At 44.0% G+C, this 20,308-nt stretch overlaps 1 protein-coding gene across 4 annotated transcripts in view; it reads right to left on the bottom strand.

Annotated features, from left to right (window-relative positions):
• CHST11 (carbohydrate sulfotransferase 11) overlaps positions 1–20,308 on the bottom strand; it is a 199,226-nt gene that overhangs the window by 177,871 nt on the left and 1,047 nt on the right. The gene's annotated exons all lie outside the window — the stretch shown is intronic.

The raw sequence follows: 20,308 nt of genomic DNA, 5'->3' as shown, positions 1-20,308 counted from the left end.
CTATACTTTGCTACTCAGAAGTGTGTCTTAATGAGTTCACTGAAAATTACTTCCAGGTAAATTTGTGGGTAGAATTGTGGCCGAAGTTGCAGTACAATCAATGGGTCTTCCCAGAGAACATAGTCAGGAGAACAGGGCTGTTAAACTTGTCAGAAAACAGACTCAAGCTATACAATACATAAACCACATTTGCAAAATGTTTATGATGCATGTGTACTGTTCCAAAATCCTTGGACTGTATATGGCAGCCCCTTTTTTATGTACTTGGCTGTGAATTGGTAGTAATCTATCAAGAAAGGGAAGCTTTCTTCTGTATGCTTGTGGCATAGCGAAGCCCTGCTCCATTGGCTTTCTCCTATTTAAGCTTTTTGGCAAGACTTGATGCACAAAGTTAGCCAGACACTGGATGGACCCAGTATTTTCATTACTCTTTGTGAAAGGAGGACACTGAAGAGGCAGTGTTTGCTGATACATTGCTTTGCAAGTGATCCAGTTCCTAGTCAATGAAATACTTCTGTTGATACCCATCCTTGCTGATCTTGGTGTTAGTGGCCAATAGATGTCCTTCAAAATGATGAAACAGAGAAGGTGCAAATGTATTCAATGTGGTGGACTGGTTTAAAACTATGTTTTAAAATCAGCAAGACCAAACAGTCCCGTTTTTAAGTCAATAATCACTCAGTTCAAACAAGTTTCCTATATGCAGAAGAGTAGCCATGCTAGTTTGGTATTGAGACACTTTAAAAACCAGCAAATATATTATGGCATCAGCTTGTGTGGAACAGGGGTGAATGACAGCTCCTGGGATTCTTTAAAAAGCCATGCTTTTTAAGTGTGCTTTAAATGTATAGTGTGGCTGTGACCCTAGAAAGTCTTACTCTTCCCCCCCCCCCCCGTAATGATTGTAGCTCATTTGGGTATTAGCACTTTAGTGCTTTAGTTAGACAATGGTTTTATGAGTGCACCTACTTTAGAAGATAATGTGTCTTACAGCAAAATGGGGTGACCCAGTCCTGCTTAGTTTGCAATTAATAATAAAATTATTGTGATGATTATACTTCCCCTGCTCATTCTGCTGATTGAGGTAGTGGGTTTATCCCCCACCAAGCCTTGCCCAGATGGCACTAAGATAACAGCAGCACATTTATGATGAAATTCGGGTTATTTTGGGGTTGTTGTTGTTGTTATTGTGTTTACTTTCAAGTGGCCATTCCTTCCTCTCCCTCCTGCCAATCCCTGACAAGAGCTTCAAATATTGGAAGCAAGGTCTGTCGGCCACCATCCCTGGAAATAACTTCAAGGTGGGTCATGGCTCAATGACACAGCATACACAAGAGGCCTCAGGTTTAATCCATCACATCTCCAGTTTTAAAGATATTGGCTAGCAAGGCTGGAAGAGCCTTCTGCCCGAGAGCGGCTGCCATTCAGAGTGGGCAACGCCAGGCTAGATGGATCAATGGCCTGGCTCAGGAGAAGGCAAATCTAAACATTCATATATTCCACACTGGCAGATAAGACTGTGAATGTGTCAAAACTTAAGCCATAAATATTGTCAGATGCTTTAAAACGTGGCTCTCCAAGGCTGAAAACCCAATTAACATTTCTGACATGAGAGTAAGCTTCATTGCAAGGGAAAGGGTGGGGGCCTGTATCTGCCTGTAAGTCACAAAGCTTGGTTTATGGACATACAGCGGTACCTCTGGTTGCAAATGGGATCCATTCCAGAGGCCCGTTCGCAACATGAAAAGAACGCAACCCGCAGTGGCGCCTCTGCACACACGTGGGTTGTAATTCTGTGCTTCTGCGCATGCACATGGTGTCATTTTGCGTTTCTGCGCATGCGTGAGCAGCGAAACCCGAAAGTAACCCTTTCCAGTAGAGTGGTACCTCTGGTTAAGAACTTAATTCGTTCCAGAGGTCCGTTCTTAACCTGAAACTGTTCTTAACCTGAGGTACCACTTTAGCTAATGGGGCCTCCTGCTGCTGCTGCACCGCCAGCACGCGATTTCTGTTCTCATCCTGAGGTAAAGTTCTTAACCCGAGGTACTACTTCTGGGTTAGCGGTGTCTGTAACCTGAAGCGTCTGTGACCCGAGATACCACTGTACTTCCGGGTCGCCGCGGGATGTAACCTGAAAGAACGTAACATGAAGCAGACATAACATGAGGTATGACTGTAGTGTGCACCTCCAACATGCTGCTGCACACCACTGGAGCCTTCCCTCTTCATTCCTTCCTTCATGCAGGTGGGCAATAAACCATGAAGTGATAAAGCTTAGGGTTATGTCTGAAACCAGGATCACAGGTCCGTTTTCACCCTAGCAAAGAGCAGTAGTCAGGCTGGCTACTGACCGTGGTTTGTCAGGGTGTAACACACCATCATACTGGGTCTGGTCATAATATTAGGATAGCCCCCTCTGTGGTTTGTTTACCTGCTTGCGGCAAAAGGAACAACAAAGCAGACAGCGCTCAGGCTGCCTATCAGCATGCAGCTCATGCACGGTATGGCTTAATAAACGAAGCTTTGTGGCTTAGCATTACATGAGGGTGAGGCCAAAAGCGGAGAAAGTGAATATGCCAGCTACAGTTTTGTACTATCAAATAGATGGGGGGGCACATTAATAGGAACTTGGACATGACTTGATTAAAAGATGTTTCTTGATTTGGCAGCTTTGATTTATCGTCATGCCATTTTTCTTTTCATGCTTTCAGGTCGCAACTGCAAATGAATTTCCATTTTTCCAGGCCTCCTTAAAATCAAATATAGTTGCTACGCTTGTGTACATAGTACCTTCAGTCATCAGCTGTGATCTTTATTTTAAAAAGTAGAACTGAGATTTCCCCACCAACACTACGGAAGACCATATAAGCCTGTTCAGTATATTCTGCAGTTTGGATTTGATATCCCGCCTTTCACTCCCTTTAAGGAGTCTCAAAGCGGCTAACATTCTCCTTTCCCTTCCTCCCCCACAACAAACACTCTGTGAGGTGAGTGGGGCTGAGAGACTTCAAAGAAGTGTGACTGGCCCAAGGTCACCCAGCAGCTGCATGTGGAGGAGCGGAGACGCGAACCCGGTTCCCCAGATTACGAGACTACTGCTCTTAACCACTACACCACACTGGCTGAATGATGATCCAGAATGATGCAAGAAAGTTCCAAATATATAGATGGGCAGTCATCTTTAGAACTTTCATCCGAGCTACTGAACTTCATATACTGCTGTTCTATCTAGCAGTATCTTTCCCTGTGGCAAAGATCCTTCGATAATGAGTCAGTTGAGGTGAGGCTCATTCAGCAAAGCCCCACCAACCGCCACGTTTACAACTTTAAATCCTTCCTCTTAACAGGTTCAGCCAGGTTATTACTTCCTGTTCAGTGGTGGCTGTGATACACCGACCCTTTAAAAGTCAGTTTAGGGAGGGGGGAGTTAATTTCCAAGCACTACCATTTTTCTATTATAGTGAAATAGTGCTAGCAAGTAAGCCAATAGCTAAAGTAAATGAAACAAATATTTTAGTGCTAAGCGCTCTTAAGAATGCCATTTTATACCAAATGTTCACTCTCAACATTTTTTAAAAAACATATACGCACTATATCAGCCATTATTCCTTGCACTAACATCGTACACAACTCTGAGAAATGCTGCCACCCCCCAAAATATGCTCACAGAGTCATTAGACATTCCATCTCAAGGTACAGTTTGCATTTTCCAATTAGCCCAGTACTTATAGCTAAATTTTGCCATTCAGCTGTGAAACTACATCATTACAGAATCATGGCAGAAAACCAAAGGATGTAAATTCACCCTTCATCATTTCTAGCTTGGCCACAAGTGAATGAAACATTGGGAAAACACTGCTGACTCTAATGGACTTTGGAATTCTTCCTTTCCATCCCTCCTTAAGAGTTATTTTCCTTTTTTACTTCCCTTCCCGCTGATGATCGTTTTAAGATATGTGGTTGGTACACAATTTTTAAAAGAGCATTTCAGACCTCGCAACCAGACATCACAAACAGGGAGAACGGTTGCTGGAGGAGACTGAAGAGAGTGAGCTTGTGTCTTTTGGCGCCTGAGGGTGTGTGTGGCTGATTGCTCTGTAGGAACACAGTATCTGAGAGGGAGGAGTTACAGCTGAGAGGAAGCCAGGCTGAGGGAGGAGTTAGCAACCAGCAGAAGTCAAACTTAGCTCAGTGCAGATCCTGGGAGCTCGCAAACATGGATATTTGTGAGGGCATTTAGCAGGGGAGTTTAAGGGGGAGGCACAGAGTTCTGTGTCTTGGTGTGGACAGGACCAGAGACATGGAGGGTAAGGGAGCTGCTGCAATGACCTGTAACACCAGTGCTATGTTTGTCATTCTGCCAGAGAACAAGCAACAGCACACTTGTAGCAAGTGCAAACAAGTTGTCTTGTCCCTTCCAACTCTAAGATTCTATGATCACCACAGAGGATAAAAGCTCTTTCAGATTATCATTTATGATCATGCCTATCATAAAGGTTTTAACTATGCTACTTACACCCATTATAAGCAGGGGGACTTACTTCAAAAGAAACATGCATAGGATTACATTGCATTGTTTACAAGGAATTTGCAGCAAACAGTGCGAATCAGGGAATCCCTTAATCCTTGCCTTGAACCCCCTGGAATTTGGTGCTCAATGCCTCAAAATGCTAGCCAAACAAAAAAGCCCACATCTGCATAGATGCCACAATCCAATATCCAGAATGATGCAAGAAAGGTCCTGAAAGCCCAACCTATATTTGCATGAGAACAGTATTAGTCCCACAGTCACTGAATGGGCACTTGTTCAGATCTATAAACTACTTGATGGACACACTGCCTGCCTAGTCCAAGGAGCTGTGTTTTGAAAATTGAGCCAAATGAAAAATTTGATTTCTTCTCTCTGTGTCCCATTCTCTCCTTTTTATCTTTTCTTTTTTAAGCACTGCTTGGGACCCCATATTTCCATGAACGCAAAATGATCTCTGCACACATTCTGACTTGCAGTCTGTTGTTTTTTTAATAATAGCCTCCGGTAATCCAGTGCAGCAGCTCTGCCTAAAATCTGTAGAACTGGTGCCTTTGTATCCTGTGAAGAAATTACTCATTTTAGCAAGAACTAGAACTGTTTACAAACCACTGTAGTGATGTAGGAAGCTTTGTTTTGGCTGCTAGCAAAGGAGACACTGTTTGCACAGAAAATCAGGGGGAGTACAAATGTTAATCTGACTAAAGAATTGAATCTTGGACGCATTTGTTCATTAAGCCTAAAACACTCAAGTGCCAAGACAAACAGGGAGGCAAATATTATAATCGCATAAATAAACTGACCAAATTAAAAGAGAGGGAGCAAGCAAAGGGACTAGCGATCTCTAAGCTAATGCTTAGAAAAGTTTACCAAAGGACCCTTGGAACATTTTCAGACCACACGCCACTGGCTACACCCTGAACAACAGCAAGAGCAACAAATTAAAGCATTACATTGTCAGGCTTCCATCATTTTGAAAACCTGCCATGGGAGAGCAACACAACAAAGACAAAACCAACCAGTAGTAGATAGGTAGCCGTGTTGGTCTGCCATAGTCAAAATAAAAAAATTCCTTCCAGTAGCACCTTAAAGACCAACTAAGTTAGTTATTGGTATGAGCTTTCGTGTGCATGCACACGAAAGCTCATACCAATAACTAACTTAGTTGGTCTTTAAGGTGCTACTGGAAGGAAAACCAACCAGGTCCGCAACCAGAACTTTTGTGATGAGAGGACAGAAAATCAGTGCAGAATTCCATACATAAAGTTAGTCTTAAACATCTGAAGTGATGTAATTGTACACTCAGCTTGTAACCGGGTAGGAAGTCACCTGCACCTTTTTCTTACATCTCCATCAGATATAAAGATAAAATTTCAAAGTGAGAGACATTCCTGGGCCAGAAAGGGCACTCACAGGCCATTGCAACAACAGCTCTGAATTTAGCCTTCCTCCACAACCCTCTGTGCCACAACTGGGGTCTATTTGTCTTTGGCAAACACCATAAAGAACTGCTCAAGGGTGCCACTGTTGGTTGGTTTCTTGAAGGGGAATAATGGAGAGAAAACTCCCCACAAGCTTCAACATTATGTTCTTTGGCATATGTATTTATTTAGCACCATCTACGTGCATTTCATTTCATTCATCTGTCACTTTTTTTACAATAAAAAGTCTCAAAGCGACTTGGTGAAAATAAAGTGCAACACATTAAAACAATTTAAACCTAGGTAAGGGAAAAATAAATCACAGACAAAACCAACTACATAAGATACTCATCTAGCAGCATACAGTGGTACCTCAGGTTAAGTACTTAATTCATTCTGGAAGTCCGTTCTTAACCTGAAACTGTTCTTAACCTGAAGCACCACTTTAGCTAATGGGGCCTGCTGCTGCTGCTGCACCGCCAGCACGCGATTTCTGTTCTCATCCTGAAGCAAAGTTCTTAACCTGAAGCACTATTTCTGGGTTAGCAGAGTGTGTAACCTGAAGCGTATGTAACCTGAAGCATATGTAACCTGAGGTACCACTGTACTAATAAGAAGTAAGTCCTGCCCACTCTCTAATAGGTGAAAACCCCCCACAGGAGGCAACGTAGTCCTTTACAAAGAACAGGCATGACAGGCCCCTAGCTCAAGAGTCTTACAATCTGAAAATAAAAAGGAAGGGGAGAAACTGAGATATGGGTGGGCTGGGAAAGGCTAATATGTGATTATTTCAACTATTCATACTTAGGCTTACTTAACACAATGGCTGGTTTGTTAAAATTTTGAGAGCATTTTTGTGGTTACATTCTAGACATCATAATAACCAAAGAGGTAGGAGCTTCAGAGGAACAATCTCATGGACTGTGAAGTACTTGGGGGGGGGGGTTGACTATTCCCCTTCCATGCTGCCCACATGAAATTTCTTATCCTGCTGAGGGTCTTCAATGCCTTTTTCAGATTCATTTAGTGCCAAGTACACTGATCTTTGCCTCTAACAAGGCAGAAAAAGTACTGTTGTAGCATTCACTTTTTAATGTCTTTTAAAGAGGATAAATTGCTGTAGCTCGACTCTGAAAACAGAGAAGACAGTGGTGATATTCCAACTCTGGCCGGTGACTGTGAAGGATTCAGAAATTTGTTTTAAGCTCAGAAGTAACCCCATTGATGTAACAGGATCATGTAAGCACCTCAATATCTGGCCTTAACACTTTACAGCAGGAGTTGTCAACCTTTCTGAGCTAGAGGGCATGTTGCGGATATAGAGAAAATGTTGCAGATGCCAATCACAAAATGGCTGCCCCAGGGATGGGGTGGAAAGGCACAAAATAGTTGCCATGGGTGTGGCATAACACAAAATGGCTTCCACATCTAAAAGACCAGAAAAAGAGACAGGGCCATAAAAGGTGCAGGCATGTCCCTCATCAAAGGGGAAAAACCAAAGTTGGAGACTACAAAAATTACTAACAGCAGCCTCATGGACACTGGAGGCTTTTAACATTGGTTGGATGGTCATTTGGCAGGCATTATTTAACTTGTTTCTGTGATTGCAGAGGTTAGACTAGATTAACGCTAGGGTCCCTTCCAGTGCTACAATTCTATGATTCTATGATAGAAAAGAATGGCATACTATCTGAGAGCAGAAGAAAATAGAGACAAATGCAAAATATTTTTAGCACATCAAAAATCATTAATTGCAGGGACAATTCTTTCCTTCCTCAATCAAAAGGCACCTTTGCAATGTTATAATGTTGCAAGATTGCCATTTTGTGTGTTGCAAACCAATTTGGGGGTTATAATGTTGCAAGATTGTCATTTCATGTGTTGCAAACCAATTTTGGGTGGGTGGGTGTGTTTTAAGAAATAAAAACAATCTTTTTATCTTCTGTGTATTTTGTATTTTTAATCTTCGAAATAACAGCAAACAACACATACCATGTTACCAAAGCTGCAAGAACCTCAATCCAGATAAAGTTACTCATGACTAAGTCCCCTTAAAATAAATAAATTGTCTTGATTCACTTAAGCCCCATCAATTTCAATAGGATTTGGCCACAACACAACAGCTAACCTTACCTGGATCACAGCCAATCTTTTTAGTTTCCCTTTTTGATTGCAAACTCTAAATGCTGGCTTTTCACCCATAGCCATGATAGGAAAACACATTGCCCCAGGTTTGGAATTTCCTGTGATACAGGAAATCCAATTAGTAAGTGGCCTAAATTAAAAAACAACATTTGCTATTTCACAAAAGGCCTTAAGCAAGCACCTCCTAAAAAGAAGAAAAAGAGGAGAACTAGTCTCCTCTTTCAACTGTTTTGCATTATTATCAAACATTATCCCTCAACACAGATACAAGTTACCTTCAAGTTGATAAATAATACATCCGATTTAGATCCCAATGGTTTGGAGGAGAAATGGTGGTTGTATTATAATGACATGTGCACAAGATTTTTTTTTGGGGGGGGGGGAATAAACCAGCCTCACGGGCAGAGAGAGCTCTGATAGAGCATATTGGCGTATAAACGGGGGGGGGGGGAGCACATAACAAGGATGCAATTTCTACCACTGCTCTGAACTGCATCATGCATTTCAATGCATCATGCAAGTAGGTAAACCATTCTGTCTCCCTGGTAAGCAAATCAAGGAAACAATTTAAGCGTTCAGAAACTCTGCTCACCCCCCAAAGAGACATGAAATGATCAGCAAGCCAGTTACACTAGACCAAGGCCAGGGCTTTTTTATGATTATTATTCAAAGGGAATCCACAGCCTAACTTATTCCTATGAATAAAAAGGGGGGAAATGTTCCAAGCTATAGGAAATGGTGTGTCTTGGAAAAAATGAGGCTTAAGCCAAATCGTGACAAGTTTTAATGTACGGCGCTAATATTACGAAAGCCAGCACAAAACTCCCTTGCTATTTATAAGGTGTTTAGCAAATATCTGTACTAACATTTTTGACCAATTAAAGAAAGAAAAAGAACCTATACATTTTGCTCGATGGAAATTGCAATTACAGAGTAATGGGTGTTCCTACAACTTGAAAATTAGTGGAAAGTTACCTTGGGTGGTACTGACATTTCCAAAAATACCAGAGGAGTACATTGGGGTTTCTTGGGACTTCCCACCCCCCACCCTCTCTCTCCAGTGAATTAAACAGCAAGTGGCCATTACTGAAAATGGAGGGGAGAAAATTATATATGGCTGCCAAGTACATTCCTGTCCAAAAGCTGGCGTGTGTATTAAGAACAGACCAAAGACCCATCTGGTTCACCATTCTGTTTTCTACAGTAGCCAATCAGAAGCCGACAAGCAGGACACAATAGACCTCTCCAGTGACTTGTGTTCAGAGGCATGGGGTTCTGAATATTGAAGGTAGTATATAGCCAGCATGACTAGCAGCCATAATCCCTTTAAAACAGGCATGGGGAAACTCAGGCTTGGGAGATCAAACACACCTCCACACCTCTCCTCCCTCTGGCCTTCATCCCAGACCCATCCACTGCTGCTGGCATATTGAACAGGCCTTCTTTCTCATAGAAGAGGACTTGATGCACCACCTCAATCTATCAGCAGATCTGCATGGATAGGCATCACACTTTCAGTCACGCCAATTTGAAAGCAATTAGAAGCTGAAAATTAAGCTGGACCAATAAGCCAAGGGCATGAGGGCTCGTCCACACTTCCGATTGTGCCGTGCCCAGAAAGCACAGGTCCAAGTGGTTTCCCCCTTTCCCCACTCCTTTCCAAGGGAAAACCTGCTCTTTAGTGATAAACCAAATCAAATGGCAATCTGCAGAAAACCCAAGCTGCTGTTTGCGCTAAAGAGCAGTTTTCCCCAGGGGGAAAGTAACAGGGCCACAGTTAAAACAAAAGCTTCAGTTGCTTCGTCAATAACATTTTTGTCTTCCATTCAGTAAGTGCAATTTTTAAAGTTATTAACTTCCACTGGACAATGCTCCCTTTTATCGATTGGCAATCCCAAATTCAACCAGACTAAGATGAAGACAGCATGGAAAGGCATAGAGCTCATTGGAAGGGCTGTAACCCAGCGTGAGAAGATGTGCTTTGCCTGCAAAAAAAAAAAAAGGTCAAATCTCTGGCATCTCCAGAAATGCATCCTGTCTGGATCCCTGGAGAGCTGCTGCCAGTCAGTGTAAATACAGCGCCAGCTGGGTCATTACAAAGAAAATGCAAGTCTAATTGGCTCTACGTAAGGCAGCTCCCTATGTTCCTAGCATGCACACACACACAGGCCCCCTTCAAATGTTCCACAGTGGCACCTGTAAATACCAGGCATATCGTGGGGATGGCTGCATCCTACTGCTGTCATTTTACTCACGTTAAATGTTGTGGAAGGTGAGAGCAGCAGGGATCCTTTCATATTCATAGAACCTCCCTGCACCTTTATGAAGCCTGGTTTTGCATGGTTCTAGAACACACAAGGAACGTGGGTTAAACCACAGAGCCTAGGGCTTGCTGATCAGAAGGTCAGCGGTTCGAATCCCCACAATGGGGTGAGCTCTCGTTGTTTGGTCCCTGCTCCTGCCAACCTAGCAGTTCGAAAGCACGTCAAAGTGCAAGTAGATAAATAGGTACCGCTCTGGCGGGAAGGTAAACGGCATTTCCGTGCGCTGCTCTGGTTCGCCAGAAGCGGCTTAGTCATGACCCGGAAGCTGTACGCTGGCTCCCTCGGCCAATAAAGCGAGATGAGCACCGCAACCCCAGAGTCGGCCACAACTGGACCTAATGGTCAGGGGTCCCTTTACCTTTAGAACACACAATGAGCCTCCATGGACACAAAGGGATTCCTGCTTCAGTCACCTTGCATGAGCTAGAAGGCAAAAAAAATGGGGGGGGGAGTGCAGGGAAGAAATGGAACATTCATCCTCACTGTCCTCCCTTCATGTGCTTAAGGTTGTCACTTTGGGATAGCCAAAGATTGCTAAGCTCAATGGTGAAAGCAAGTATCAGCGTACATACATGTGAAGCAGTTTGCAGTATCTCAGCAACACATTTCACCAAGGTTCACCATTGGGGGATAACAGTACCAGAAAAAAGTCCCATAATCTAGCCTGACTGTTGCATTAGACTTTTGATGCACCAAATTTATATTGAAAGGCATTCTGCAGAGCTCTCAAAATGACTTTTTTTAAAAGGGGGGGATTTAGGGGTAATTGGTTTTGAAGCAAATTCCAAGTGTGCTAAACTAAGAATTACAATATACTCTTTTGCATTTATATAGAGGCCTTCCTACAATCTAGAAGGATATCACAGCATTTCATAAGTCTGGCAACAGGGCTGTCAAACACTTATCCTGACTGGCTCACATGCGTAAATCCTCCTAGAATTGGTTGACATATATTGTGTATATGGCATTAGGTATAAATGCAGGATTCATTTTTTCCAGGCTTATGCTAATGTACAAGACTGAATTGCAATGAAATGTAATGGGTCTGGAGAGCAAAAAGACAGCTGGCAGTTTGGTATCTGGAAGCTAGATAGACAGGCATCGTTCACTTTAAGAGTGTGGTGGATACAGAACAGAACAGAGGGGAGGAGAGACCTGCTCTGCTACGTGGAACAATTCACATAATCTGTAGGAAATTCCACAGGGTTCTCCTCAGTTTCCAATCAGGAAGCCATGAGTTTCTAAATGAGAAGTTGGACTAGAAATCCACTCCTCAAGGGCCCAAATTCCACAACCTCTCATGAGGCTAAGCCAAAAGACTGCTTTGCAGGTTGGCATAATTTTCTGTCTTTTTCAGCCAGCCCTTCTCCACCCAAGTACACTCTTTAACCTCTGTCTGCAGCCGCCCTCAAAAGCAGCACAGAAAAAGAGTTCAGCCCTATGTTAGCGCTTGTGTGTGTTAAAAAACTCAGGCTGCATTAGTTTATTTACAAATCCAGCACCGGGGGGGGGGGGGAGGTTCCCACCAAAAACAATAGCAAAAAAGAGCGCAAAAGGAACACAGATTTGCCCATGATAATTTGTACGTCCACTTTTTCAGTTAAAATTATTGCAATTTAAATACAAATACAATATTTATTTATTTATTTATTTAGTCGCTCATTCATTGTTCCAATAGGAGCCCATCAGATCCAAATATACAAATAAACAAACAACATTACAGCAAGGTCAACAAAGTTATCAACTATGTGCCAAAGGTTTGGACAAATAGAAAAAATTTCATGCTGCATCTAAATGTGGCCAATGTGGGAGAACAACCAAACCTCATTCAGAAGAGAGTTCTATAATTTGGGGACAACCACCAAGAATCCCCTGACCCATATCACCACCATCTTTACGCATATTCTTTGACAAAGCAGGACTGGCCAACCCAATCAGATGGGGCACATATTGCCCATAATTGGTCTAGATCAGACCTTCCTGACCTGCTGTCTCTCAGGTGCTTTTGGACTATGGCCACAGCTGGCCCAACCATTAGGCAGTGTGACACAGCTGCCTCAGGTGGCAGATTAGGGGTGTCATGAAAGGGTAGCAAACTGTTAGTTATTTAATTTATTATTGCTGCAAAAATACAACAATCTTGCATGACTTTTCCCTCAGGTGTCAAAATAACCTGATCAACCTTGGGTACCATGACTGGGGATAAAGGAATGGCATCATTTCCTGCACTGCCTCAGATAACAAAATATTTGGGAGGCTGTTCCTAACTACAAGTCCCATCAGTCCTAGTCAGTATGGGTATAGTTACAATAGCTGTAGCCCAGCAACTTCTGGAGGGCCCCATGTTTAAGAAGAAGTCTAGTCTAGGTTATCCATGGTGAACAAAGCCACAGTTATGCACATGCGCATTCAATCTATACAACCAATAAATTACAAACAAGCAAGAAGTTATTTAAATGCCGCCCAAACAAGCAGAACGATTTTGTGAATCAGCTCAGCTTTAATTAGTATACTGCGGCATGAGCAAAGCTGGAACAGTATTAATTCAGCAGCCTACTTTCTTTGATGCATTTGATAAAGTAGAGTTGCCTATGAATGCTTGTATCACAGCAGTCTAGCCTTTACCAACCTGGCGGCCTCCTGATATTTTGGACTACAGCTTCCATCAGCCTTGGCTATGCTGGCTGGGGCCCTAGGACTGATGGGAGTTGTAGTACAGGAGGACACCAGATTGGAAAGTCTTGTCCAACCAGAGTAGCTTCTCTCCTGTAATCTGTTTAAGCATCCAATGCCTTATGCTGAAATTATCAGGTTTGCTGTAGAGTGAATAATCTGATACAGCCTTACAATCTAGGGATGATTGTGGGTGGCCTTCCTCTCTAGGGCAGGTGTGGGGAAGCTGTGGCCCTCCAGATGTTGTTGGACCTCCGTTCCCATCAGTCCCAGCCAGCATAGACAATGGTCAGAGATTATGGAAACTGTCATCCAACAGCACCTGGAAGACTGAAAATTCCCTATCCCTGGTCTAGAGCCTGAGGCTCCCGACCCAAGCTTCTTAGCATTCGAACTTAATAGAAAAATATGACAAATGCATATAGGGAAATCTCCGGGACATATAGAGAAGGAAAATATACAAGCATATATACGCTTGGTCCAGGAGGGTTAAGAGAGCATGACACCATCACTAGAGGACATAAGGAACACAAAATATATTTCCAATCCAAGCATATATGGCATACTCCACTAGTGAGGGTTCGCTTGATTAGAGTTACAACTGGGCTTTATGCAGAACAACACAGCCATGTTTCTCACTGCAACAGATGCAATTAATCATTTCAGTGGCTCAATTGTGCAAAATTGCCAGCATAGCTATCACAGGCAGAGGCTTCTTATCACACAAAAAACACTACTTTTCAACTGGACCCAAACTGGGAAAGCTGATAACTATCACTTTATACAATTTGGCTTTTTAATGCTAGCCATGTCCCTTGTTACGCAGTCATGCAGATTGGAGCCAGATAACCATTACGACTTCACAGAACCCAACCAATCTGTATCCTGCACTTCCCCCCCAAAGCAAGCCTCTGCCTTAATTTGGAGGAACAAGAGCACACTACTGATTGCATCAGCACCAACCTCAAAAGCAACTCTCTTTCTCCTAATGAAGCTCCCAAATAAAGACAAGATTTAATCCAATGAGAATCAATGCAAAGGCTACGGTCTAGTTTCTTTTTCCTGTTATATTCTGTCAGGCCCCACTGGACTATCCTGACATCTCAGTTTATAATAAAACTCTATTTTGGATAGGAGCAATGTGAAAGAAAGAGGTATGGGTTTTAGAAAGAGGCTTCTTCAGAGTGAGTCAAGAGACAAGAGCTACACATCTCATACTGGCTAAGAGTGCAAGATGCTTCCTGCTGAATGCAATCAGTTTTCATTCAGAACCATAATCCAGCTATGGAGATAAATTTGCACACACCTTTTAAAGATGGGCACCAAAACAGTTTTTGCAGAAGTGTCCACACCCAGCCTGCTATACTTGGGTTGTCTGAATGCAACAGATTCTCACAAAAGCTGTTTAGCCCAGAAATTACAGTGGTACCCCGCAAGACGAACGCCTCGCAAGACGGAAAACCCGCTAGACGAAAGGGTTTTCCGTTTTGGAGGCGCTTCGCAAAACGAATTTCCCTATGGGCTTGCTTCGCAAGACGACAGCCCATAGGGAAATCTCCGGGACAGCGCAGCGCGTCTTCCCCACTGTCCTCGGACCTCCTCCCGCCGCCGGGCATCGGAAGGAAGCTCCAATGCCCGGCGGGGGGGGAACGTCTCCTCCCGTCGCCGGGCATCGGAAGGAAGCTCCGATGCCCGGCGGGGGGGGGGAAACGTCTCCTCCCACCGCCGGGCATCGGAACGAAGCTCCGATGCCCGGCGGGGGGGGAAACGTCTCCTCCCGCCGCCGGGCATCGGAATGAGGCTCCGATGCCGGGCGGGGGGGGGGGAAACGTCTCCTCTCGCCGCCGGGCATCGGAACGAGGCTCTGATGCCAGGCGGGGGGGGGAAACGTCTCCTCCCGCCGCCGGGCATCGGAACGAGGCTCCGATGCCGGGCGGGGGGGGAACGTCTCCTCCCGCCGCCGGGCATCGGATGGCTTTCCTGAAGACTTGGGGTGGGAGGAGGGTTTTCCTTCCCACCGCCAACATTCAGAATGCTGTTCTGAATGTTGGCGGTGGGGAGGAAAAACCCTCCTCCCACGCAAGCCCCGGGAACAGAGGGAAAGCGCTGCGCGCCTTCCCCTCTGTTCCCGTACCTGTCCTGAAGGCTTGCGGTGCGGAGAAAAGCCCTTCTCCGCACCGCCAGCCTGGCAAGCGGTTTCCCTAGGAACGCATTAATTGATTTTCAATGCATTCCTATGGGAAACCGTGCTTCGCAAGACGAAAAACTCGCAAGAAGAAAAAACTTGCGGAACGAATTAATTTCGTCTTGCGAGGCACCACTGTATTTCCTTCCTCTCTGAAACACTGGGGAAGTTGCTTCATATCTTCAGTCTGATTGCCTTCCCCAAGGTCAAACTACGCTAGCCAGGACAAATGGATGCTCCTACAACTAATTTCCTGCTTGGCCTTCCTAGCAATCAGCAGAGCTGCTGCATGGTCTACTACCATGTGCACAGTTTGTGTGTGTTGAACAGTAGTCTTAGAAGGTTCTCCTACTCCAATACAAAGCCTTAAACAACCTGGGACCTGACTGCTCCCTTATAGGGCAGCCTGTGGGATAAGATCAGTCAAGGAAGCTTTCATGGTCGCACTACCTTTCTCTGTGGTTCAATCAGTGGCAAAAACATGGGAGAGCCTTATTAGTGGTGGTGGAACCCCAGTTCTGGAATTTCCTTCACACTAAGATACAAATGGCACTAATGTTGTAAAATTTCCAAAGCCAGCTGTTCACTTAGGCTTTTACTAGGAGTTTAATGTCAGACTAATGGGTTACACGTTTAGATGTGTTTGTACAAGTTGTGCATAAAAACAACAGCATGTTAAAAGCAGGTATTTGGTGGCCCTTTCAATTGCATTTTCATTGTGATCAGCTCCGAAGCTGGTCTGCAATGTGGAATGGTAAAAAAAAAGGTGATTTTAAATAAATAAATAAAATAGAGCCGTTTCCCTATAACTTGAACAATTGGACGCTGCCTAGATTCTACACTTTCTAGGCGGTGCTTTTCCCAGCCAAAATTCTGGGATCCCATTAAATTAAAACATTTCAATAAATCAACAGTAGAGAACCCTCCCACTTGACCTTCTGGGATGTTTGAGCCAAGCCACACTCACCTGCCATCATATATGAATAAATGTTAAAACCCCACCCCACAAAACAGTAAGTTATGACCTTCAGCGTTTCAGCGGGAGGTACCAAGAAAATTGAAATGCCACTCATTAAAAACAAGAAGAATTAAATGCTGTGCTAACTGTTCTGCCAGGATTTGTGGGCCTGAGATATGACACCCCATATACCAAAAGCATTTTCCAATCTGGTACAAGTGCAAAAAGTTACAGAACTGCTGCACCTGCCATTAATTTGAATAATATTCCCTTGCATGCAGCGTGCGCTCTGAATAAATGGATGCAATGGATGCACAACGCATCCATTGGCTTATTTCATGTTAATATGTACATGGAGTGGAAGGGGATGTCTGACCTAGACCACCACAGCCTCAGCAAGGTTTCTATATCATATGCCTTCAGACCATGCCCAGGGGTCTATAGATACTACATGTAAAAACTATGTGACTTAAGATTTCCAGGTTTTGCTGCATTATAGAAATTTAAATAGGCTTTGAAATCAAGACTGTTAAAAGGGGCCCTTCCTACATAATCTATCAAATCAAGCACTCTTGACTCCTCTTGATTTGAGGAAGGTGGTCCTTTTTCTTACTAAGTTCCAGCCATTTAAAGACTTAATAGGTAAGCCATTCTGGGGCACCGTTTCAGTAGAAAGATGGGCTAGAAATCAAATAAATAAATAAATAAATAATAAGATAAGGGTAGCAAGTGAATTGTCATCAGTATAACTGGATTCATATGCCTAGGAAGCACCTTCCTCCAAAAAAACCCCAAAAGATGTCCTCGGGGATATTGTTCCCTCACAATTAAAAAAGGAAGTCTCTGCTCTGGTTTGGTTCACAATCTCTAGTACAGTATTCACTACACTTTATATAGAAAGAGCAGTTGCATTGACTCACTGTGCCTGCTCTGTTTGAGAAGTGCCTGAAGGTACGTACATGCAAACAGCTCAAGCAAGAGTATTCTGGAGTGTTTTATTTACCAAGCTGCAATATAAGCTCTACTGATGGCAAGACAGGACTTAAACATCCAAAAGTGTCTGCAATTGCCAGTAAAATTATTTCACATGCATTCTAGCACAGGCCACTAAGCTAGCTGGTGAAACATTCCACTACAGTGGTACCTTGGGTTAAGTACTTAATTCGTTCCAGAGGTCATACTTAACCTGAAACTGTTCTTAACCTGAAGCGCCACTTTAGATAATGGGGCCTCCCACTGCTGCCACACCACCGGAGCACAATTTCTGTTCTCATCTTGAAGCAAAGTTCTTAACCTGAAGCACTATTTCTGGGTTAGCGGAGTCTGTAAGCTGAAGCGTATGTAACCTGAAGTGTATGTAACCCAAGGTACCACTGTACAGTGTGTTCAGGACCTGCATTTCTAAATTACTGTGGGTGGGGGGGACCTGACTCCCTCTAGAAGCAGAATGTGTCCACAGAGCTGACCAGTGCAATTCTGCAAAAAATTCCCAACCAGTTACGATATCCATGCACACAGCAACAGGCAGGCAAGTCTTGTAAAAATACTTTATTAAAAAAAACTGTTGCTGTAGGAACAATTGGCAAGACTTTCTTATCAGCTGTGTTAAACTGACAGTTGGCAAGTGGCAAAAAATCTCTCTATTACATCCTCTGTAGTGCATCGTGGGGGAAACAGTAAGGCAGAAGACAGCAGGCAGTAAGTGAAAAGCGAGTTCTTTTTCAAGCAATCCTCCCCTGCCCTTGTTGCTGTAGGAAAGCCAATCGTAGGTTCACAGCCAAGGAAGGACACATGCAGAAAAGCATTTATAATGAGTTATGGATAGAAGAGAAAATTGCCTCTGTGTGTGGATACTGTTTTTTCTGGAATCTTGCAATTTCTGATAGCAATTACAAATGCATACTACTGAACCAAGGCAAACATTTCAGAAATGTAGGAAGAACAGAAAGTGTGCACATAAACTCAACATAGGATTCCTTTCAGTGAGCAGTGAGGCTTACTTGAGAGTAAAGGGGAATAAGATTCTGCAGAGGCAAAAGTTAAGCATCTTTAAAGGTCTCGGCTTTCCTTGGGAAACAACTGAGCATCTACTTAACCTCCTCCTTGAAAGCAACAGTGGTTAACTGTGCAAACCTCCCTCTTTAAGTCGACTCAGAAACCAGCCCCACTGAGCTCAATTCTCCTAGGTAAGTGTGTACAGAATTTGAGCCATAAACATGCTGAACCCTGGTTGGAAAGCATCCTAAGGAGTTTATGAAGCTTAAGCAACAGCCTAAAAATATTTAGTCTGATGCATGACTCTCGCCACTCCAGCTGTCATGTCTGACTACCGAAACTTGGCAAATTTGGCAAGCTAGCTTCTCCACTAGTCCCCAGTACAATTCTACCTCCTGGCAGTAATACAGCTAACTACCTGCCGCGCAGAGTTTAGCCTCAAGCTAGCACCTTCTAAAAGTTTTGTGCTACAAATCCCATCATCTCTGACCATTGGGCATGCTGCCAAGGACCAATGGGAGTTGTCGTCCAAAACGTATGGAGGGCACCAAGTTTGAGAAAGGCTTCTTTCTAATCTGCTATACTACAAGGGGAAAAAGCCACTGCCATAAAGGCGGCTTCTGAAAACCTTCACTCTACAATCTGGCCACAGCAGTGACAGCATCCTAGGCAAACCCTTCCCCTCTCCACACACACACACCCAAAAATGTGCAAGAAGACAGCCAGCCACATCTGCTCATTTCCACCCATTTTTCGATGCCAAGCGTTGCCAGCAAGGCTCTCCCTGATCCAGCCATGAGAATTCCGATCCCTAACCCCATATATGTAACAGCAGGCAAGTTGATCTTTCTCCTCCTTCTCTGCTGCTGCAGTGATCCAGCTTCTCTAGGCAATGGTGCTATGCAAACCCGACTTGTTGGAGACAGCGGGTGGAAAGGCAGGATATAAATATTTTACATGCAACTAAACAAAGATTTTAAAGCTCCTCACAACACGCTTCCTTCTGGGCGACTGAAGGTTTGCCCACCCTGTTGGAGATGCACTTTGCAGGAAACAACACAAGCTTGTGCTTCTTTGCACCACATTAATCCACAACATTTTTCTCTCCCCCCCCCATCTTCCCCTCCCCATTCAATTCAGCCAGATAAATAACTGTGGGCTAGAATTTTTTACTTCAACTATAGAATCGGTGGTACAACCTGACTCCATTTACCACCTTGCCAAGAAAAGAGGATGATTTAAGGCAGCTGCATATATTTGGTCCCTCTAGCTCAATACTGTCTACACTGACTGGCAGTGGCTCTCAAGGATTTCGGGGGGGGGGGAGAGAATCTCGCCCAAATGAGACTCAGTCATTGAACTTGGGACATTCTACCTGCCAAGCACATGCTCCACCGCTGGGCTAAGGTCCTTCACTTAAATGGATGCGTTAATGGATTTTATTTACAGAGCTTTTCCGTTTTGTCTCGTGCAAGTTGGGCTATAGGTAGCAGTCCCTGTGGGCTAGCTATACAGCAGAGTAAAAAGCAAGAAAAACACTAGAAGCAAGTGGCAGTGGGGAGGCACAGGGAGCCAAGGATATCTGGGGTTGGGAAAGTTTCCGCAGCTTGGTGCTTAGAGCAACGGGTTTTGACTGGGGACACCCAGGTTGAGATTTCCACTGGGCTGTGAAGCTCACTGGGTAACCTTGGGCTACTCCCTCACTCATCATGATCTACCTTACAGGGTTGTTGTGACCATCAAAAGAGGGAAGGACCATGTAGAATACCTTGACCTCTTTGGCGGAAAGGCAGGGCAAAACTGCCAATCAATCAATCAATCAATCAGTCCCACTTCTGAAACTCCACATTTCTGTATTTTAATGCTCCCACCGTGAAGCAAGTCCCGTGAAGCAAGTTAACTTGACAGCAAGGGGGCTTAGCGTCGCAACCTTGCCATCGTTCCCAGTTTGATCACTGCAGGAAAGTGCCTTTCCTTCAAGTAAGGAGAGACAGACAGAGGGGCAAAATAATGGGCGGAGTCGTCGCCCCCCACAACCAGTCAACCACCACGGCAACCCTCCTTTACAGAAGAAGAAGA

Source organism: Podarcis liolepis, assembly GCF_965112155.1.
Source record: "Podarcis liolepis genome assembly, chromosome: 10".
In the NCBI taxonomy this organism is placed as follows: Eukaryota; Metazoa; Chordata; class Lepidosauria; order Squamata; family Lacertidae; genus Podarcis; species Podarcis liolepis.
The sequence above is the reverse complement of the archived record's forward strand: the minus strand, read 5'-3'. Positions and strand labels throughout refer to the sequence as shown.